The sequence below is a fragment of the Strix uralensis genome, chromosome 4 (genome assembly GCF_047716275.1).
Source record: "Strix uralensis isolate ZFMK-TIS-50842 chromosome 4, bStrUra1, whole genome shotgun sequence".
Classification (NCBI taxonomy): Eukaryota; Metazoa; Chordata; class Aves; order Strigiformes; family Strigidae; genus Strix; species Strix uralensis.
Window position 1 is genome coordinate 123,486,546 of NC_133975.1, and position 23,311 is coordinate 123,509,856.

The following is a 23,311-nucleotide window of genomic DNA, read 5'->3' on the forward strand; positions in this document are numbered from 1 at the left end:
AAACTCTGCCAAGAATTGGCTTAGGCATCTTGCAAAAGTAAGATAGGTGCTTAGATGACCGAATTTTATCAAAAATCAGGAGGATTAAGATATTTCAAATGCAGCTAGGCCCTTGATGAGGGCTCCTAATTCCCATTGGATAAACTCCTCTCCCTAAGGGATGGATGAGTTGGGCTGGAACCCACCTGGTGACCTGGGGGTTAACTGTTTTATTAAGAGGATGGAAGCTCAGCATTAGCCTAAGGCAACTTGGCACTTCCTCGCTGTCTCTGCTACGGCTCTGGAGCAAAGGACACTCTATTGATAAGGCAACAGCCTCACATGGCTCCCTAGCCATCAGGGCAAGGTGGGTTTGTAGCCCACTCCCCCACGCAATGGAGCCAGCATCTGGCCAGGCTACTTCCACCTCCCCATTTGCACTTCCTGCAAAGCCTTAATCCGAGGTTTTAAATGGGATTTAAGTGACACCCTGGATTTTTGCTGGCCTCTCTGAAAAGGCAATAAATTCAGCCCCTGCTAGATGTGAACAAATAAAACCAGCTCTCCCTGTAGGCTGTGTATGCATGCATCCCTGTTAAAGCCTTCTCTGACAGCCCAGGCAACAGCTGGTGTAAATCTGTAGTGGTCTCTGGGCTTGAGAGAGAGGCACTGATATACACCCCTCTCCCACCCCTTCTCTCCTCTTCTCCTCCTGCTTCACCTCTTCCCTGGCTGCTACCCCTCACCTTACCTCTTTCCTGGCTTTCAAAAGACAAATAACTCTGGATGTAAGGATGATAACAGGGCACTGAATGTTCATCTGTTGAGAATTTGCTCCATCTACCTTGAAACAGGCTTTTTTTTTGGTCTGGAACCTTCAATAGCCATTCAGTGCAACAAAAATCACCTACAGGGATGGGGGGAGAAAAAAGACGTGGACAAAGCTGGAGATCTGTAATCAGTAATGGCTTGTTTTCCAGCAGGTGTTGAGGAGTCAGGGTGGGGGAAAGAGATAGTGCTCTCATTTCCCACCAGACCTGGCATCTGATGCTGGCACTGGCAGAAGGATCCAGGGAGGAGGATTCACTCTTGGCTTCACGAGCAGTCAGGCGCTGCGTGGCAGGAGCCTGCCGAAGACAGGCCAGGCACAAGCAAGATGATCCAAACCAGGGCATGGCTACACGCGCAGCATCTTCTGGGAGACAGCCAGGAGGATGGATGGCGAGGGAAGCACGACGCGCTTCTGGCAGCTGCAGAAAGCAGAGAGGGGAGGAAGGCCACCGCCGGAGTCACAGAGAGGCATGGGGTGGAAGACCCTGGCCAAGGCACTGAGATTATTAATGGCTTCCTACACCCCCAGCATGCCAGCAAGTGCTTTATATCTCACTGCCACTCATCCAAGTCATCCGTTCCCCACAGGGCACGGCTATCTGTGCAGGGGAAGTGGCTGGAGGAGGCTGTGCTCTCCCAGCATCTCCCAGCAGAGAGTGGGCTTGGACAGGGCAGGTCTGGAGGAAGGCCTCAACTAGAGGCAACAGCTGTTTGCAAGAAGTTTCACAATCTGCTCTCTAAATATTTCTTACATTTTACCCTTCTCTGAACACGTTGGAAAAGACATTGGTTGCTTGGGGTAAATATCCCCACCTCCACCAATGTACAACTTCCTTTTGTGCCATAAAGCATTTATGTGCATGTGATTAAATGTCATTGAAGTGAACGGGAATTTGCTTACAAGCAAATTACAAATTCCTTACAAGCTTAAGGACTTTGCAGAATCAGGGCCTAAATCCACTGAGTCTCTGCTAACGCTCCCAGCCAACACAGGCATGGCTGAGTCCTGCCTTGGAAATGCATTTATTTTCCCTTTTGCAGCTATAAAACATTATGCTGAGGCTTCGCCTCCCCCTGCCAGCTGCCGGGAGCTGATGTGAATCCTGGGGTGAGATTGGGCTCGGCGCTGTTACAGATAATGCTGGTTTAGGGTGCGGTTTGTTTTCAAGCAGAACCTCCAGCTCAGTTAGAGAGCCACAAAAGGTCCTCTACATACTCTAAAAGCCTCATATTAAAGAAAGGGCAAAAAGCATAACGCTCTCTCCTACCTTTGAGCTAAAACCAGGCCTGATTGCAGTCAACGGAAATCTTCCTCTAAGCTCCAGTGGAGCAGGATGGTGGTAGCAGCTCCGAGTGTGGTTTTGTTTGTTTGATGCAAGTCTTCAGCTTAGACCAAAACAACAATTAAATAAAAGCTACAGCCCTTTTTTTTTGCTGAGCAGATCATCTGTGCAACATGAATGACTATAACCTCAAGAAGAGAGGGCTTTTTTCTTCCAAAATCAATTTTACTTAATTTTTGTAAGGGGATGGGTTCCATATTCCATTACTCTCAGCTGAATCAAGAGCGTCCTTTTAAATTTCACTGGAGCAGACACTAAAAACTCTCCCCCAGGGATAAGACGGTATTGATCTCACACCGATTGAACTCAGAGGACATTTATAGGGTCTAGTGAGCAGCTAACGATGAACAATACCAAATATATTCTTACAGATTTAGAACAAGAAACCCATTTTCTTTCCCTCAGCTCAGAGAAAGTCCTGGTTTAGTTTTGCATCCAACGAACAAACCCTATCAAAAACCTTCTGTTACAAAGTATTATAGGGATTATTCTCCAGGCAGGCTTGGTACCCACATTCTCCCATTCTCAGGGCTGTATGTTCATTTGTCTTATGGGATGACTACTGCATGTGTCCTACTTAGCCAGAGAGGCTCTGGGCAGCTGGTTATTGGGCTTTCCTGCCTGAATATAGGAGCTTAATTTAATAGGCGGCTGTTGGAAAAACAAGCAGGAAAGCAACACAATGGGACTTGATAAGCAGCCTCCAAACAAGCTCTGAGGAGGCAATTACAAGAAAATGGCTGAGCCATTTTGATGAGGAAGATGCACTTCCAGATGCCAACCATTACACAGCTGCTTGCCTGGGCTGGGAGCTTCCAGATCAAACCATCACTATGTGGTTAATGAATGTCCTTGAGGAGGGGAGTGGGAAAGGGAGTCCTGGGAAGACATTTTCTGAAGGAAAAAAGGTGAATACCAGAATGTAAGAAAAGCTGTGCTGGGTTGGACGCAGGGACCATCCCACCCAGCATCCTCTCTCATAGCCAATGGGGATAAACCAAGGGTATGAGAAGCATACAGGGATATTTTCCTGTGAACTCTCCAAGCCTGCAGCAGGCTGCAGCTCCAGGACTTCCTGAGCGCGAGGCTTGTATAGAAATACCGTATTGAATAGTCCTAGCCTAGCCAGTTACCTGGGTGAAAAACGCTCTGTATATTTGATCATTAGTTCTTTGGTGAGAACAGAGACCAGAATTACTCACAGTATTCAAGAGGAGAGCAAACCAGGAATTTGTACAGTAGTTTTTCCTCTTTCCCTATTAACTACTACCCATCTCTTTGCTTTCTTGACTGCTGCTCAGCAATGAGTTGATGCTTTCATCAAATTTCTTGTTATAACCCAGGATCCTTTTCCTGTGGGGTGATGGTCAGTTCAGAGCCCATCACTGTGTGCATGATGTTAGGAGTGCTTCCTCTGAGTCTCACCACTTACATTTATCTCCACTGAATTTCATCTGTCATTTTATCACTGAGTGTCCTGAGGTCCTTCTGCAGTTTGCAGAAGCTCAGTGTCACTAGCACCCATCACCACCTCCCTACCCACCTCCCACATCATTGATGAAGACACTGAGCAGCACAGACCCCTGCACAGATCTCCACCAAATTCCCCTGGGCACCCCTCCACTGTGGAGACTGACCACCCCTGTCTGGCCTTTGTGGTTTCTGTCTTTAAACCTCTAAATTTTTCATGGCTCCTTACTCTCCTCAAGAGCCTTTGATGAAGTATTTTGTCAGAGCCTTTAGGAAATCCATATCTGTTATATCCATTAGATCTCCGTTTTCCACCAAATCTTTGGCTCCATCCAAGGACTGCAGATTTTCTGACTTCTAATTTCTCTTGCAAAAGCTGTGCTGGCTCTTCCCCAGTACAGATATGCTTATCCTCATGTCCCACCAGTTTCACAGCACCATCATTGGGCTTACTGTTCCAGATAACCTGACCTTGACACCTTCTATCCCGAAACTGTCTCTGTGATTGACACCTCCCATTGCTCCAACACCAAGCTAACATTAAGAGAGCACCTGCACACTATGATGAGTACATTGCCATTTGCACCTTGGGTGCCTGCAGTACCCCTGTGCAAAAACCAGCTGGTTGTGGCAATTCGTAATTATTCCTTTTGCTAGTATGATCTGTGAGCCCTTTTTCTAGTACTTCAGCTTGAGATGCAGCCTCCGACATGTCCCTCTGCAAAGAAGGGTCCCAGCACTGGGAACCTCTCAAGCTCCACCGTGACCCAGATAGGACACCTCATGCATCACATCACATTAGAACAGGAATTACAATAATGCATCTCTTGCTGTGGGCTGGCACGGACACAGAGACAGGTTCTGGGGTACCTCTGGCAGTTGGCATCTTCTTGCACTTCTGGGGAACGGTTAAGTCCTTGGCAAGACAAGTATGTCTATAGAAAGGTGTCGATGGTTTCAGAAGGGGTTATGTCAGTTTTCAGAGTATTGACTAGTTTCCAGGAAGGTGCAGGGTGGATTCACTGCTGAAAGAGTCATTCTCAGGATGGCAGCTCAAGGGCTGGTGGTTGCTTGCCAAAGGCCAGGCTGTGAAGAGCGACTTAAAAAACCTTAGAGGTGAAGCCAGCCCAGTAACAGAGAATTGGGATGACTTTGAAATTCACAGCCAATAAAGTGAAATATTTTTTCCCTTGGCAAGTCATACTTATCCTGTGGAGCTCATTGCTACAGGTGACCAGAAGAGGTTAGGAAAAGGACTGGGCACAGTGAGAAGAAGGAGAAAATCCACTTTGTGGAACTGTGGCTTTGTTGAGATAACATATACCTTCTTGCATTAAAAACAAAAGTTCAGCTGACTTCTTAAGAAGTTTCTCTAATAGGCATACAATTCCAGAGATCCTTCTGCATTTTCCTCCAGGGTTGGTATAGACCATTAGTTTGGAACCTGGATTTTGGTATTAAGTGTGGGGTTTGGGACAGAAGCCGTATAGGATGGGCTGGAACTCTGTGGGTTCGACCCTGGTTTTATTTTGCAGATCATACCCTGTGATGGAGCTTAGATGGGCAGAAAAAGCTACTGTCAGGCCTGTAGCTGCTTAACCTGTCTAGTGCTTGCATGGGCTCTATACATACATACATCTCCGTCTCTCTCCCTTGTACAGAAGGCCACCTAGAAGTCTGGACAGCTGTGTATAACCTGTCCTGGTTCTCACGTTACATTTTGTTCCATGCTTTGGTATCAACTCCCCTAAGGGTGCTCTTTCTTTACTTTCCCATCATTGGCTCTTCCTTTGTCTCTGTATCAATTTGTGCGAGCTTCATATGAAAAACAATCCCTGTAAATCCCTTCCAGCCTTTCAGACCTTCCCATACGGTTGTTGCTGAGAAAGAAATTCATACAGGATATAAATAGCTTGACCTCTTATGCAGGAAAAAAAAAAAAAAAGTTTACTTAAGCTAAAATGTTACAGGCTATTAATTTGATCTGGAGTTTTGATTTGCACCAAAAGCCATAACTAGTCCTTCTGCAGGAAGCCCACAGCCTTATCTCATGCAACGAGGTTATTCCAGTGCATGTGGAAATCCAACCATAGATCAGATTGCTGCTCTGATTTACGCGAAACGGGAACCCCTGGAAAATTGATTTCTTAAATCCGAGCTGACAAGCGGAGGATGCTGTCGCTTGGGAGAACTCTGCCAGGCAGCTGGGACGCTGACCCTGCGTGTCCGTGGTCACCCGTGTCGCCGCCCGGATGAAACTTTATCTTCCTCGCTGCCCCGGAGTAGAGGGGGGGAGCTGGACCCTCCCCTCCCTGCTCCCACCCCGCCTCCAGGAGGCGGCCCACGGGCCCTCTGCAGCACGAACCACGCCGGGGGGCCCGCAGCTGCTCCCGCCCCGCGCAAGGCCGCCCCCAGGCGCAGCTACCCCGGACTTTGGGGCAGCAGCGCCGCCGCCGCCATCTCGCCGCCCCGGCTCCACCACAGCGCGCGGCGGCAGCGGGAGGGGGTGACGTCAGCGCGCGGGGCGGGGCGGGGCCGGGCCGTGCGGGCGGGGCGGGGCGGCCGCGGCCCATTGTGGGCAGGGGCCGGGCGGGCTCCGCGCCGCGCAGCGCAGCGCCGCGCCGGCAGGTACGGCGGTCCGCGGGGTGAGTGCACCGCGCCCGGGTAAGCGGCTCCGCCGCCGCTCGCCTCCTCCTTCCCCCTCCCATTTCGGCTGGGTGGGTTTTTTTGCGGGGGGGAGTTGCCTATCTGCCGTGCCCCGGGGGCGCTGGCCGTGCCGGGGGCGGGGGGGGGGGACGTCGGGTGCGCCGGCGGGGGGCCGCGGCTCCGCTCCGCTCGGGGGCTGCTTTTCCCTCGCCGTCGGGGAGGTGGGGAGGACGGGAGTCGAACCCACGCCCCACCCCACCCCGGGGCGCTGCGTGGGGTTGTTCCCTCGGGCGGGGCGCGGCGGGGCCCCACGGCGCCCACCACCCCCCCCTCCCTTCCCCTCCACCCTGGCATCCCAGGTCTGCGGTCCCACGGGGCCTGGCGTGCCCCTCCGGCCCCGCTGTGGCCTGGGCGGGGTGTGGGGTGCCCGCCCCTGTGGACGCCGGGCGGGGGGCGCCCACCCGCGGGCCTGGGATACGGGATGCTGCTGCGCTGCCTTCTCCATGGCAACGCCTCCGAGGGCTGCTTCGTCCCCGGCTCCTGCTGGCACGGCGGTTCCCACCCCTGCGGCACCTCCCAAACCGGGTTTGGGCCCCGCAGGGGTGGGATGTGACCCCCTGCATACCCGCAGAGCCCCAGGGATGGGTTCATCGGGCTGAGCAAAGCAGGTTTTGGGGGTCAGTGCTCCCCTCCCCACCAGGCACAGCCATTTGGGGCTGCCTGATCGCCTGTACGTGCCAAGCCACCAGCACTGGTGTAAAACACCTTGCTGCGGGCACGCTCTGGTCCGGTCCGATGCTCTGGTGTGGAAGCTGGGATGCGAGTAGGATTTTGGCGTGTCTCGGTGTCAGGCAACGGCTGCATCAGCGACAGAGGATGAGTGGGTTTGTGGAGTGGGCACCAGCTGGAGAGCTGCCAGACAGGGAGATTAGGTCTGTTACTGGCTGCACTGGGCTGGAAATTCAGGGAGATTCAGGTGAGGGGGCCTGCATGGAGGAAGGACGATGCCCTTGGCACCCACTGCCGTTGGCATGCGATGTCTGCGGTTGGATCCTGCCTGATCTTGACTTGCTTGGCACAAAGTCATCGGTATTAACAGCGGGGTTTTGTCCGTGGGGTCCGCACTGCTTGCAGACAGCTGTGCTGCGTCGTGCGTCGGCGCCTGTGTGAAACAGGCTTTCTGCATCTTTAAGTGATCAAGGTTAATTTAAGGCAAAAACAGATGATTACTCTCTTCCTGACAAAAGCTGCTTGAACTGACAGGGCTGTGTGCTGCCAAACCGGGGATGAGGAGCTCCCCATGGAAATAAGAGGCTGGTGGGAGATCACAGGGTGCAGCCAAGCTCCCTTTTCCAGGTGCCGGGGCAAGGGGAGCCCGTTGGCACGGGCTGCCCTGGTGGTTTTGGCCAGACCCGAGTACTGCAGACACTCAGCATTGTACAGTCAGCCAGCTTCTCCTGGCTGCACCGAGAAGGACAGCAGAACAAGGCGTTTTCTTTTTTTTTTTTCCATTTCTAGAGGTCAGTTCTGATACTGCATACAAAATTGAGGGGTGGTGTGTATTAAGGGCACCATGGTGAACCATGATGCAACTTCGTTATCCTCCCTCGCTGAAAACAATGTATGCCAAAGCTATCGGTGTTCCCTTGCCTGCCCCTCTTTTGGTCCCACCGTGTCCCTGCAGCATCCAGACCTTTTTTCCGTGGGTGCTGGGGTTCATTTCAGTATGTGTTGCCCCCCGAGCCCAGCGGGTTGGACATCCACCTTGCTGTTTCTCAATTAATGGGTGACTCGCCTTGCTCTCCCCGTGGCTGTACGCCAGGACCTGCCCCTGCTCTGTCAGGAGCAGGAAGCAAAAGCCAAAGTCCGTGATCTCCGACTGCCCAACGACGTGTGACACCGGGACAGCAGGAAGCCCTGACGCTTCCTGGCTCCGGCCAGCTCTGGGCTGGCGTGTGGCTCTGCTGGTGGTGCCCCTACCATGGCTCCGGGGTTTTGGGTCCAGCCAGCCAGGCGTGCACTCCGCTCTGCGTCCTGGCCTCCGCCCGGGGGAGGCAAACAGGATGGGTGAGGTGTAAAATCAGAGCCGAATCCGCTCCGCTGGGCTTGAAACGGAGTCAAACCGGTCTTGACCTGAGCTGGCTCCTTATCTGACCCTTTGTTTGCAGCAGGGGTGCAGGAGGGAGCAGGAAAGGGACAGCCATGGTGGGCCGGCTCCTCCGGTGGTAGATGAGCCCTCCTGATGAGGGTGGGCAGCAGCTGGGGACAGCCACTCTAACTGGGTCATGTTTATCCCCCTTTGCTTCTGTGCTTTGTTTTGGTTTCTTCCCCCTCTTCTCCTGCGCTGTCATTGTCACAGCTGAGGAACCCAGCAGAGGGGAGGCACGGAGCTGTTGGGTGGCCGGGCTCCTCGCAAATACTGTTTACCGGCCGGTCGGGAGCGTGGCTCCTCTCACTCCATCCTCCTGCTTCACAGTTTGCGTGTGTTGACCATCGGTGCTGAGTCACTGCCTGAAGGTCTTTGGCTGTTGCACTTAAAGCAGCCCGCCACATGCCCAGGTAACAAATGTACCTGCTGCATTTGTAACCTGAACTGGTTAAAAACTGGCTGGGGATGCTGATAGATGCACCACCCAGAGCAGGTGGTCTTCTGCCCATCCTCCTGCTGCGCAGATACGCACTGAGCCGCTCCTACATGGCCACTTTTATCTCTGAAGTATTAATAAATGAAGCTTGCCTATTTATGTGAGCCTTTTTAAGAGGCTGGCAGGCCTGCTTAGAAGGCTTGCTCGGCACTGCAAGTATTCAGAGGGTTTTTTTTGCGTGTGCTCTAGCAGTCGATAAGCCAGGGCATCCAGCTGTCAGCTTTGGAGATTGCCAAAGCTTGCTCAACGACATTTCTGCAGGCTTCGCTCACAAATGAGGATTTTGTTGGACGCTTTGGTTTCTGACTTGATGCTGGTAATTAAATATCTTAACTTGGCTTCGGAAAGCTGCCACTGCCGTGGAGTGACTGGTGAGGCCATGTGAAGCAGGATGCGCTTGTTCTGCTGGAAATGAGTGTGACCTAACTACAGTTCTTCAGCCTGCTCTTTTTTTTTTTTTTAAATACACTTTTTTATAGAAGTAATACTCTTTTGAAAGGGGAAGAAAAAGCTCACATTTTACTGCTGTGCTGTTAAGCTTGCATGGACCTGCTGGGACAGCTGTTTATTTGCAAGTCGTGGCAGCCAAATGCTGTAAAATTCAAATCGCGTCCGTATTGATTTTTTTTCCCCCCCTTTTAAGATAATCATATGTGTACTTTTCACTTCTGCACCACAACAGACGTCAGTGCTGTGCTGAAAAAAGAGGTGATGTGAACAAAGGGCTGTAAATAGGGGAAGAAATACTGAATGTCTGATCCTGAGTTCTGCATTGGTTAATCTAGATGCTAAACCATATAGATTTACTTACCGTATGTGCTTACCATACTAGGGGATGAAACAACTAGTAAAGGGTTGGAAAGTAGTTAAATATGCCAGCAGAAGCTTTTCAACTTTCCAACTTCCTATTTAATGCAAAAGATAGAGGGTCCTCAGCCCCTTGTGAGACACTGGTTGTGATTTACTGTTTGCCTTTGGTTCTTCTCTCCCCCTACTGCTTCCTCAACCTGAGCTGAGTTAGGAGAAAAGCTGTGCTGATGCCTTCTTACCCTCCTGCCCTCTCGGGAGATCATTTGCACTTGGTATCTCCTGTCCTTGTGGCGTGTTGCAACGTTTTGGAATATGCTGAAGAACCAGGAGTTCTGGGGTAGCGTAGAAAATCTCAGCTCAGTGAGTCATAAAGCTTTCAAATCTTTGTGGCCACTGAGAAGAAAACCAATGGAGGTGGAGATGAGAGAAGCAGCCTGGCACACCGTGAAGCTGTGGTTAGTTGACTGGAGAGTTTCACGATCTGAGCTGACAGTGCTTTGTTTCATGATTGGTGTGGCCTGAGCACCAGCCACCTGAATTATAGCGAATTAACCAAATTAATGAGTGAAGTTGTCTGAACATCTGGCCCATGTTTTCCTTGTGGTGAAGTTGGGTGGGGTCATTCCCAAGGGCGTCCTGTTTCACGCTGCACCCAGGTCTGGAGCAACCTCTCTGCGTTCCGTGTGAATCTCCAGTCACCCTGTCCTGTTCGTGCTGTCTCCTGCGTTCATCCCCCAGCCCTTTGGGTGAGTTTGTTGTGAATTTGCTAAATGGAAGAGGTTTGTGCTACTTGGAGCACCTGGGAAAGGAGGTTGCTCGTGGCTTCCTCCTAAATCAGCCAAATGGATGGGGTGGCCCAACCTAGTGACAGTCATTGATGAGTCAGTATTATCGTGACTCTGTATTACTCAATATATTACTTCTCATGGACTGAATTGCCCTGAGAGTCTTTGTGTTCAAAACATGGTCTTGACCCACCAGTGGGGCAGTGTTGGTGGCCGGGTCTGTTCTCACCCACCACGGCACACATCAGCCCATCATCCCAGCAGTGCTGTTTGGTGCTAACGTGTCAAACCACCGGAGCAGGGTTGCTCTTCACACTTCGTCTCTTCCTGGAGGACATACCAGTTGCTTCACTGCTGTTTGGATTTTCCTTTTACATCGTTTTGGAGGTCTTTCACTGAACTCTTCTGGACTCGGCACTGAAGGTGGTACATTGCTGGTTGGAGGCATCCTCATCTTTCTCAACCCAGAGCACCGAGCTCCCCAGCGCTTTCAGGGCCTGGCAGATGATTGAAGGGTTATTCGCCTTGCCAGACAAGTGGCTTCATGTTTCGCCTTCTGCATTCCTCTGGGTGAGCATTGCATAGCGATGTGCTTTCAGCTACGTGCTGCTTACCTGAATCATGTCTTCCCTGTTCACACAGCTTCACCACCTGGAAATCAGGGCTGTTCCTCTCTGGGCTGCTCCGTCAACGTGCGAGTGTTTTTACAAGAGGGTAAATGAAATAATGTGTGGAGGGTGCGGTGCAGGAGCAGCAGAAGTGTTTGGCTGTGGCTTCAGTGGTGAAGGTGACTGTTGCTGCTTTTACCACCACTCCTGAAGGGATGGTTTTCAGAAGCTGAACCCAGTGACCCAATTCCCAGCCTCCGGATTTGGGCTGTTACCAGGAGTTTTGCACTGAGGCTCCTCATCCCTTCTTGCACGGGCCCTGGGTGGAAAGCAGCTGTACCAAAGCTCAGAGCAACCTGGAGCAGCCAGACACTGGTGAGATAGAGAGGGAGAGGACCCAGTTAATTCATCCGACCTGTGCCCATCCTCAGGAGAGCAGAGGAAGACACAGTGGGATCTCCAGGTGTTCATTGTTTCCTGCTGCTTGTCTTTCAGGTGGAGCTTTCATGCCAGTCTGCCTGTCGCAATGGACTGGGCTGCTGGCAGGTCCTGCCCCAGGGCACTATAGCAGGAGGAAGGCAATTCGAAGTTGTGCTATTCAGAGGCTGACTTGGGGGGGGGGGTGTCACATGAAACAGCAGCAGCTGGACTCTGTACCAATATGCAAATCTTAGCTACAGAGCTTGGCAGCTTTTGGGGAAAGTTCTGCAGGGCATTGGGTTCTTCTGCAGGATCAGCTTGCCTTCCTGATGGACATCCTTCTAGCAAGTGGGGCATCCTCAGAGATTTTAGGGTTCAGCTTTTGAGGGTAGACTGTCAACAGACAGGAAAGTGCACACACCATTTTTGGACAGGAACAAAACCACCTGTACCCCGAGGCTGCAGGGCAGGGGAGCTGGGGCGGTGCTCTGTATCCAGGAGCCAGCTCTGCACCACTTAGGCCAGAAAGAGAGGATGGTACTTGTCCTAAAAATCAAAGAAAACTGGAGTGTGAGAATGGGGGATGCGGACGGGCATCATTCTGCAGTGGGACCTGCAGTCGCTCAGGTCTGGGGTGTAAGAGGGAGAGCGCCGTGGGTCAGGGTGGCGGAGAGACCCGTGGTGTTTTATGCTGCTCAGGTGATGTCCTGGCAGCTTGGTGCCTGTTATGGGTAACTTCTGTGAGCAGCAGATCTTGCTCCCAGCTCCAGCAGGGAGCAGAAGGATGGAGAAGCAGTCTGGAGACAACTTCCCCCACCCCAAACAAGCAAGATGAATTGCTTGCTATGGCACGGCCGCGGAGGCGGCACAGCCGCAGAGGCAGCGCAGCCGGGATGTTTTCTGGCTCAGATGTGTTGCATGACATTTAGCTTAGGCTGTGGTGGGTCTGTCCCGCTGCTGCTCCTGAGTGTTTCTTTTGTGCAGACCTTTCCGAGGCGGTTCTCTGGAGCCACGCATCCATCTGACTTTCACTTAGTCCTGAGATTATTTTTTTTTTCTGCACGCCTGTTCCTTGCTTGGCCTCAGCATCTTACAATGAGTGGTGCTTAGAGGAGCTGTAAACTCTTGTGTGCCATCCTGGAGAGTCTGCAGCAGCTGAGTTCTGGTGCAGCTGTTTCCTTCAAGGATGCTTGTGTGGATGTAAGCAACTGTAAATCTGTTTGTGTAAAGCTTTCTCTCTCGTGGCTGCCAGGCACCCTTTGTGCTCCCATAACTTCACACTGCTGCTCCTGGAAACCGCAGCACCTCCTCACCCAGGACAGGGGAGATGTGGCTGGGAAGGTGGATACCCTGGCTGTGCCTGGCTTTCACAGAATTCGCATGCAAAGGACGCTTCATTTACTGAGGTTTTCTTCTCTCTGCCCCCAAGGCGCTAGGAGTGTCTTGGCTGCGGCTGTGTGCCCAGTGCAGAGAAGAGAGGCTGCTCTCTGCCTTAATATCAGGTTAAGCCTTTCGGATGCATGGTGATTTTCAGCTGCCCTGTTTTGTTTGGCACTGTTCTCCTTGCATATCCCATGCATAACTTTTGGCTGCCGTGCCTCTGCCGAGGGACACTCGCCCAGCTTGCTCGCGGACAGCCTGGTGTTGGACTTCCTCCGGCTGAAAGGGAGAAGAGCAGCCCCACGGTGATGCCGCCTTGTTTTTCTTCTTCCATCAAGTCCTGTGGTCAAGCAGGGGGCTTCTCCCATCCCTGTTTCTCAGCCTCCATGTGCAGGAGTCAGCAGGGTTAAGGCTGTCGGGAACCTGGGTGTTGCTTGGTGGTGCTGGGCAAGCGTCTGGCAGAAGAAAAGCTGAATTTACAAATCTGTTCCTGGGCACTCTGGTAAGTCACACCAAGAACTGTTTGAACTGCGCTAATCCCCGGTGCCTCCCGAGCAACTTTGTTTACAAGAGCCGGCGCTTCAAATGGGTATCCCTACAGACATTTTATGTAAGCCATTTGCTTACCAAAGCTCTCTGGGTTTGAGAGGTTGGTTTTGAGACCTCAGCCCATGTGCTGCTTCCTCGCCCTGGCTTTGGAGGCATTCTGCAAAGAGGCTGAAGGCTTTTTGGGGACAACTTGGATCCATTTATAAACTCCAGCTCCTTTTATCTTCTGTGGAGAGTGCTGCTTAGCAAACTGCATGTGAAATAGCTGGTGGCTCTGGAGCCACAAGATACCTCTACCCATGGAGCAAAAAGATGTCGAAGAGAATTTTTGGAGTGTGTTAAATATTGTAATCCATACCATCAGTTGACTTTTGGATATGGAGCTGGGAATGAGTCTTTATGCTCATCATTGTCTCACATTTACTTTTCTATTAAATGCTGCTCTTCAGTTCACCAGGTTCAACAAAATTTGCCATTTCGTAAGTGATGCAGCAGTGGACATAGTTGTGTTCAAACTGTAGTGATGTGCAATGGGCTGTGATTTGGGTTACGTAGTTGTGAAATTGTGCCATTCCCTTAGTTGATGCACCAGGACTCCCCTTACATGCATAAAATACAGTATCTCCCTGGCTTTTCAAGCCCTCTATAGCGTGACAGCTTTCAGCATGAGAAAGAGTATTAACTTCAAAACACACAGCAGATGGATTTCCAAAGGATCGCTTGTAGTTGCATCAGAAGAAGCTCTGTTGGCTTTGCACCGGGGATGAGGCTGAACTAGGTGAGAGACGCGTGAGACAGTGGTGATGATGTGTCTCATGGCTGTAGCTTCGTTGCATCATGTCCACATTTTCTTCCCTTTGCCTCATGTTTTGGACTATATCTTTCATTTTGATAGGAGTCGGGGCAAGACTGTGTCTTTGGCGTCTGGCATCCCCAGTACGCTGTGGGGTGTTGGAGCAATTAAGGAGGGACCCATCCCTGGGGACACCAAGGGCCAAGCTCTAGATATGGCAGTGGGCTGTTACAGTGTGTACTGAAATGCATGTTCTTCCTCTGGGAAGTCAACTCTTTGGGCCTCTTTGGGAGGGGGGAGAAAGTCCCATGAAAAAGGGGTGCTCATTTTTCCAGGGGGAAGAAAAGCCAAACAAAACACATCCAACAGTCGCCTTGTCAGTGAACGTCACGGGGATGTCTGTACCCAGCCTCTGGGCTGTACTTGGTGCTGCTAATTACAGCTTCTCTCGCTGCTGAAAGTAAAAGTTTGAATCTGTTCGCTCTGGGGTTCCCACGGTACCTTTTTGGGACAGCACCAGCCCCATATCTCCATGCCTGGCAGCCCTTGTCCAAGGCCAGGGACTCGGCTGCCCTTTGCTTGTGCCAGACCTTGGATTTGCGAGCACCTGTTGTGGTTGAGGAAGATCTTGGAAAAACACCTCTCTGACTCTCTGCCCAATAGCAAACCCACCTGCTGCAAAAGGCTCTTGCAAAGATGCTCTGGAGCTTGAGGGATGTTGCTGTAGCAGTCCAGAATGTGCAACCGCCGTCCTTTCTAGTGCTGGCCTTGCTTTTGGCTCTGTCCTGCCAGAGGATCCGCAGCTCTGCTCTCCCTTGGGTGCAGCGCTTCCCGCTGAGCAGAGTTGGCTTGGATTCGGGAAAATAAACAGACCTCCTATGCCAGAGCTGGGAGTCCCAGGCTGTTGCACAAGGGGAGAAGGTTGTAACCAAACGACCCTTTCATCGCCTCTCTACCTGTGCTGCTGCTGCAGCTGGCTCTGCAGCCCTGTAATTGCCTTGCCATCTAATTTATAGTATGCTGCGTTGGGAGGACAGCTTTATATTCTTGTTTATAAATTCTTGCATAGCTCCAAGATGGGAAGTTATCACTAACCTTTCCATTTTGCACGTAGTTTTATTTCTGTTTGGAGTTCCACATTATGAAAGCTTGCGGGATGCTGCTGTTGGGGATGTGACGTTGGCAAGCCTGTGCCACTCATCTGGGCAGAGGAGCAGGGTGATCTCTTACTTGAGCTCGTGGGATGCTCCATGCTTTCCCAGCACTAGCTCCAGGTCATGCAGCACCCAGTGCAGATGGATGTTAGCAGCTTGCCAGTGCTGGTCTAACTCCAAGCCTGTTAAAAGCCCATAGGATCAAGTCTTCCCCTTCCTCCTCCTGCTTCCTCCCCCTCCCTCACTTTTCAACACCACGTTTTTGAATAAGTCATCTAGGATGTGATCACACAGGAAACTCGCAATTTTTTATTTTTTTTTTACAGCTAAGTTAGGAAGTGGATTCAACTCTCCAGGGTTTCAGTCCTGTGCTTTTTAATCACGAGGTTCTCCATCCTTTCTGCTCCGTCACTTGTGATATGACATCTCCTCAGCTGCATAAGCTTTTCCCCTGCTTCTGCCTGCCCTCAGAAACAATAGCTGCTGGAAATGCTCTTCAAGAACCCAAAATGGATGGGGATTGCCTGTGGAAAATGGAGATTTGATCTAGGTTAGGTCTTTTTGTTGTTATTTTGTTTACCACTTGGTTATCCTTTTCTTTCAAAGAAAAGCAAAGCCCTTGTTCTTACAGAATTCATCACTTGTGATGTGTTACTCGCTGGAAGTAACATGCTCAAAATACTGCATTCCTTTGTGCATCTTTTCTTTATTTTCTTTTTCTTTGTCGGTGGGAGTTTAGGGAGTATAATGGACAGATTAGCAACTGTATTTGTGGAGTAACCCATCTTTGTGGAGGTCTGGCTAGAAACCAATTAAGCTTGTCTTGATCTCTAAATGAGATTTTTGTCAAACGCATTACCCAACTGCCTTTTGCATCCATTAATAGCAGGGTGGGATGAAAATAGCTGAACGTGTAAAGATCGCATGTTGGATAAATAGAGAGGCGTTGGTTGTGGGGAGGTTCCCCGGGATGCTTGTGAACTGCTGCCTCTTTGTGCGGTTGTTTTGTAGCTTTGATTCTTGAAACCTGAGATTAGGTGTATTTAGCTGCTAGTGTGCAATCCCCTGCGCTAGCTGGCGTGGGGTCAGAGGCAGAGCTTCTGGATAAATAGGGAATGTCCCCTGGACTTCATTAATGTGCCAGTCCCCATCCCTGTAACATCCCTGGGGCGAGACCAGGACACGTTCGGGAGCATCTCACGACTCTCAGCTCTGGGTCCCTCAGAGTGCCTTGGCCTGGGTGTATCCCCCTGCTCTTGGGTTGCTTTTTAGCCTGGGAAAACCCCATGACTTTCCGGGGGAGCACATCGCATTGCCAGGCTGGGGCACCCTGCCTAGGTGATGTTTGCTGCTGCTGCAATGAAAACCAGTTCGGGAACGGTGCTTCAGTGGGGTGTTTTTGAAGAGAACTGACTAAATAAAGATGCCTTTAATAAACTGTGCCTTCAGGGAACCCTTGTGTCTCTGTCCCAGACTGTTTCTGTGTCAAGATAAGATTGCAGAGCAGCTGGATTTGTGCTCTGCTTTGGGAGATGTAGGTGGGGGAAGGGCACGGGGATTTCTTTTAGGGTGCAAACATTCGCTACAATCACCTTTATTTGTAAAGTAACCACAGACACGCAGTGCACAGCCTAATATATTCTTCCCTAAATGCCTGGCTTCTCTGTCATGACCAAATGGTGGGCAGAGTGATCTCAAGGGAAGGAGGGAAAGAAAACATTGGGTAAAGTGTGGTCCCTTTCTTTAAAAAGATCCACTTTTCCCCATCCCCGCCCTCCTGGCTGCCACCCACCAATGCCGCTCCAGACCAGGAGCGTGGACTCTGCAGCCGATGGGTTACAGGGCATCGGTAGTGGGATCACAATGTTGTGCTCCTGCAAGGGTGTAGCTGCTGCAGATGGGCCATAGCACACAGGAGACCATCCTCCTGCACCGCTTGGTCCTCTCCCATGGGTGTATGAACTGCCCTCTCCCTGCATGCCTCATGCTTTGCTCTACATCGCCCAGCTCTTTAAAGGCCACAAGCTCTTAGATTACTTGTGGAAGAGCAGCTTTTTTTCTTCTCCTTGTGGAAAAGTGCCCAATAAGAGATGTGGGTCCAAAGAAATTCCATGTCATGCTGAAGCCTATATGCCACATTGAGGAGGATGGTCATCTTGTGAATGACATCTTGGCAAGGCCAGAACCAATCCCTCGCTGTCGGGGGGGAAATTTGGGTCAACTTGGAAGTCCTGGATCCACAAAGACTTGGATCTGTGTGAAGCAAGTACCTCAGAGGGTTCCATGGCAAATGCAAAAGGCTCAGAAAAATCCAAAACTGGGGTGACTGGAAGATGGTTTTGGTGCTTGGGTGGGGGGCTATGGAGAGATGGGGTGGCATGGCACCTTGCTACCTTTAGGGCTGGGGCTGTTTTGCTTTTTGAAATGTCCTTGACTGAAAAGCTAGGGAGTTTTAATGCCAGTGAAGCATACACAGAGTCAGGGTCTCCCCCAGACTTCATCCTGCTGTCATGGGCAGTTATCTGATGTGGCATGTCAGCCGTGCCCTGTGGAGATAACCATCTCCTGGGAGGAAAAAGTAAAAATAACCATGTCTTTGGCCACATCTCTCAGTTGTGTGAGACCACAGTAAAGGAGATGAGGGATGAAATGTTATCAGTGGAAATTAGGCAGGAAAACTGAACATTTTCTCCAGGAGGCAGATCTGAAGCAGAGGTCCTAAAGACCATGAGGGAAATGTTCTCACCTTCCTCCCATATTGTGCAGGGGATACACTGGAGCTGAGTTCTGGGGAGGTTTGATGGGGGTCCCCTATCCTCTTCTTCCTCCCTTTGAGCTGAAGGAGGTGCAGCACCACGCAGGCTACTGCACCTCATCCTGTGCAGTGGCTCTGGGGTCTAGGTGGGTGATATAAACCATTGTGAGACTGTGTCCTGCCCAAGGCTTTGGGAACCTGTTGGACCTACTCCGCTGCTTCTTTGCTGTGTATTTTCCTTTTCAGAGCTTTGTTGGAGCAGGTCCGTTCCTCCTCGGGGGACCACTAAATCATGGAGCTAGGAGAAATAAATCCATGGGAGGTGTGGTCGATGGCAGACGGAAGCTCCTGGCATAAGGAGGCTCAACTAATTTAATCTCTGGTGGACCCGATCTCGTTTGTCTTCCAGTTGAGTTAAATATACCCTTCGAGTTGTGGTTACAGAGGCTAACAGAGAACACAGCTGGCTGTCTCTAGACGGAGCCAGAAGGAGAGCAGAATGGGGCATCCCATGGCCAAGACTTGCTTTCTCCTGCTAACCTGTATCTGGACCATGGCCAAGGTGCAGGATGCTCAGTAGGCAGCTGCATGGAGATCTCTAGCTCTGGGTTTTGGGCGATGCAGATTTTGGAAGCATTAGGTCTTGCATCATAGCCGTAACCTTTCCATTGTCTGACAAGTTTTAAAGTTTAGTGGCTGTGTTGCAGCTACCTGGGCATGGCTGGTAGCTTCAGGACAGAGAAAAGGGCCCTCTACATCTTTGCAGAATTCCGAGGCAGCAGTTCAGTTATTTCTGGATGCAAAGGAATAAAAAGCTGTTGGTTAGCTTGAGCAGCAATTGGAAGAAGCTTTAGTCTTGGAAGGCAAAACGGAAATTAAATGCCAGTGGGGAAGTTTAATGTATTAGTCCAAAGGTGCCACCTGGGAACTTATGTGCCTGGGATTAAGATGAGCAAATTGTGCAGTGTGTGTGTTGGGGGCTGCCTTTTTGCATCCCGGTCTGTCTGTGTTGGTGCTCTGCTGGAGCTGCTGGGTGAGTCTCTACTGTATCTCCCGAGGTCTATCTTGTGTGACAGCATCTCAGACTCTTCTGTGTTTGGCACCACAAGAGTACCCAAAGGACCAAAAAGTCACAACAACAGGTAAAAAGCACTGCTGCATCTTCTCCAAGTGCCAGCCTCAAAGCCAAGAGTTGCTTTATCTTTTCAGCCTTCTCTATTGCAGGCTTCAAAATAGCCAAGAAAGCAGTTCATCAGGAGAGCTTTAATGAAACGTGGCTTCAGGGTCTCCAAGATCAGCAACTTCTGAGTTAAATACGCGGTGACAGTCACGCAAGTGACTTGTGCCGGTATTTGCTGTAGGCTGGCAAACCATCTGCTTATCTGCGGTATGTGACCAGCTTATCCTTGAGCAGCTGGATTTAACCCTCTTATCCACCTGTGTGCTGTGCCGTGCCATGCCACTGCGCTCTCCCGCTTCTCCGCCCGGGCGTGCCGGGAAGAGCCCGGATGGCTGCAGCGGTGACTGGAGGTGGGGTCTTCCGGGGGAAATGGGTGTTTGCCCTCTGTGGGATGATTGATTGCTTCTGTTATTTAAAAAAACCCCAACTCCTGGAGAGGGATAATTAAGCTGATTGAAGTGTTTAAGTGAATGAGTTTCCCTTTAATTTAAAATAAATAAATAAATAAAGAAATCTCATGGTACCTAAAAGAATGAGCCACTGACCTGCTTTATCCCTGATTTGGCTTACAGATGGAGAGGGGAGGCAAATTTTAGATAAAAGGCAGGGGGAATCAGCTTTAGCCTTGAAAGATCAACTGTTTGGCTTCTGTGGTGATGTCTGAGTTTGTTAGTTGAGAAAAGCAGAGATCTGCTTTCCAAGGGCAGGGTGGTTTGTGCTTTCCCAGTGTCTCAGGAGCAGAGTAGCACTTGTACAGTCAGAAGAAGGTCCTCTGAAGAGGGTGAAAACTGTGGCGGGTAGTGACATGTCCTCAGCATTCTGCCCCTTCATTCCTTCAGCATTTGCTGGCGTTGGCTCCAGCCCTGCACTCTGCCTTTCCTCTTTGCCATTTTAAATAATTTCCAGTGAGTAAAGATGTATTTGCTGGCTGCATATTCCTGTGTTGCACTGACTTTAAAGGGGTGTCTGTGCCTGTTCCATATTGCTTCGGGGGTGCATGGGCAGCAGCTGAAGGGACGCGCCTCATGCTCAGGGATGCTCACGGGCTCACCCACCTCATCTGGGTACCAGCCGTGCCACAGCAAGACTGTAGAGCTTGTTTTTGCACTGCAGCGGAGAGTGATAATCCCCAAACACTGCTGTGCCTTGGCCTCGAAGATAATCACGATGAGGGTGATTTCTGAGACAGTGCAACCAGAAAGTGCTTGAACCTGGCAGCCAGGGATGTAAGGACCTGCACAAAGCACACGTGGCAGCTCACTCTCCCTCTCGCCTGGGCTGGGAAGAGCTGACAGGGCTTGCAGCCTTCCCAGCTCTGAGCTCTGGGCTCCGCAGTGTTATTTATTGACCCCCAGGAGCTGTGAGTGCCGGCTGGCACCCTCCATTTCAGTTACCTGTGTCCCTCCAGTGCCATGCACAGCTCATCCGCTGCAAGGGAGCATGTGCAAACCCTGCAGGATACAAGTCCATTTATTTTTTTTAATTCTCACTGTATAAAGGAGCCGTTTTCTCCCCACCACCCCCAAACAGCAGTGTGGAGGCAGATGGTCCACCCAAGGCAGCAGTTCCTGGTCCATGAGGCAGAAGGATGCTGGGAGGAGGCAAGGGGCAGCATCACACCCGGGATATGAAACCCATGAGCGTTTTATTCTGCAAAGCCAATGCACATGGGAATGGTATCCCCTCGATGGCGAGTTAAGAGAATAGATGGGATGAGACACGTTTCTTTATCAAAATACCAATCGGTGCTGGCGGGATGGGGTGTGCTTTAGGGAACGGGTGAGGCAGTGTGGTGGGGTGTGGGTGACTGCAAGTGATGGGGACTGCAAACACAGCTGTGTGTGCCTGTGCGCCCTGATAACTTGAACTCATCGCTGCTGGGAGTCCCTGTCTCAGATCGCTGCCAGAGATGTGGTATCCTTTATTAATCTGCAGAGATAATTGTAGTTTTAATGTTACCAGCGGGGGAGTTCACATGAGGTGGAGGCATTCCTAGAAGACCTCCGCAGGTACCATCCTGGAGGCATCCAACAATGTGACTCAGCATCTTCACTGATTGTTTTTTAAAGTAGGTTTCAAACTGGTGCCGATTTTAAAAACTAGGAGATGATCTGAAGATGAGGATGCTGGGAAGTGATCCGAGGAAGTGATTTGGAGCTGTGGAAAGCGCTTTGAGCCGTTATCAGCTGTGTCCGCTCCTGCAAAAGGCAGTTTGGGAGTGGAGCTGCTGCTGAGCCTGTGGTGGAAGGGCAGCACCTGGCCCTGCCCTTGGTGGTGACAGGGCTGGTTTGACTGATGAGGGTGTGGGGAAGTGCTGCACATGTATAAAAACTGGGGAAATGCTTCGTGCTGGGGAATGTGAGTGCTCTTCTTGCTTTTTCATCAAGAAGCTGCAAAATGCAAGTGTATGTTGCTTTGTAAGTGGGGTGGTGGTGGGCATCCAGTGGCTCTTCAGTCCAGCAAACAGCCCATGTCTGGAAGCCGAAGCCAGATGCATGCTATCCAGAACAAGGCACAGGTACATCTGGATATTTATTTATTTTTGAGCTACATTTAACCATTGGAACAAACACTTGCAGAAAATAGACTTAGCCTTGTCTCAACATCCTGGGTCTAGACCACAGGTGGCCCTAGAAGGAGTTTGAGCTTGATGAAAGCATTTTAAGCCATCAGTATCAAGAGAAGTGGATAAGATTAATGAACTGCAATGCTTGGGAGTCCCATACTCCAGGAGAAATCACTCTTTCAGAGCAGACACTTCTAATGTGGTTTCACAGGGCTGGAGGAGGACGGTGAAGAAGAGGTCAGCATGGATCTGTGCCACATCTCACCAGACAGGCAGTCCCACCTCCTTGCCCCAGGGCAAGCAGACCCTGGAGGGATGGCCCAGGCAGTGCACAGGATGCTGTTGGTGGCAGCAGCCTCCATGTCCCACCCTACCTGGGCAGGAGCAGCTGTGGATGGAGATTCTGTGGATGTGAAGCTGATGCCAAGCAGCATTTTTTACCTACTTGCAAACCATCCATTGACTCTGCCTGCTGTGGGACAGAGAGGTGGGGACCAGGTGAGACATGGCATAAATCCACACTGGCCTCTGTATCGTCCTCTGCCAGCCCTGCGAAGCCCTGTTAAAGTGTCTGCTCTGAAAGAGTGGTTTCTTCCGGAGTATGGGACTGAAATGATAGAGCTGCAGTCTCTCACTGCTGAGGATAACCCTTGTTTTGCCTTGTCTTGTTGATCTGAATGAAGTAATTTATAAGGACGTTTTCCATGAATCAATAAATCCATGCTTGCTGTTGTGCCTGGGAGGTTTAATTTGTTCTAGATACTGCACTGAGTATCTCTGTCCTGAATTGCACTGTGAAGTCCTGCTCTTTGGGAGAGGGTGGGGATAGGGCTGGATCCTCCAGGAACACACTGCTGGCAGCTGATGATGCCTGGTCCTTCCTAATTTTGCACCTCCCAACGTTGGGCTAAAGACATCACGGAGGGTGTAAGTGCAATAGTTTCTCTAGGTATGTGTGTGGAGCTTGAGGACTTTGTCCATTATGCCAAGCAATTCCTGATGTTACAGGTCTTGGGGAAACTGAAGCCAAAAATAAAGGAGGGGAGTGAGTGTTGGCCTTTGGAAGGAGGCTGCGGTGTGGAAATCTCGGTTACAGGTAGGTTTCCCTTTCACACCTCCACATGCTGTTTCCCGTCAAGAGGAATTGAAAAATTCCTGTTGCACCGTGCCACCTCCCCTTCCAAAACCTGCTTTTGTGAGCCGTTTGAAAGCAATGCACATATGTTTACAAAGCCTGCCATGAGATCTGCCTGAAAAAAGAGAGTTCAGAAGCGCAACTCTGCTACACATAGAGAAGTAAAATATAACCCGAAGACCCTCAATCCTGAGCTTGTTTCCCTTGCTTTGTCCAAGCACCGTGGTCTGGCAAGGCTGGAGCCATGGTCATGGGTGGTTCA

General features: G+C 50.8%; 1 protein-coding gene across 4 annotated transcripts in view; it reads left to right on the forward strand.

Moving 5' to 3' along the window:
* Positions 1-6,207: 6,207 nt before the first annotated feature.
* Positions 6,208-23,311, forward strand: part of DAAM1 (dishevelled associated activator of morphogenesis 1) — a 98,991-nt gene continuing 81,887 nt past the window's right edge. For 2 of the 4 annotated variants that reach the window (XM_074868963.1, XM_074868967.1), the window contains exon 1: positions 6,211-6,268. The gene's annotated coding sequence lies outside the window, so the exon portion shown is untranslated. Of the gene's footprint in view, positions 6,269-22,922; positions 23,011-23,311 lie in introns of all 4 variants that reach the window. The other 2 variants (XM_074868965.1, XM_074868966.1) reach the window with 2 other exon arrangements.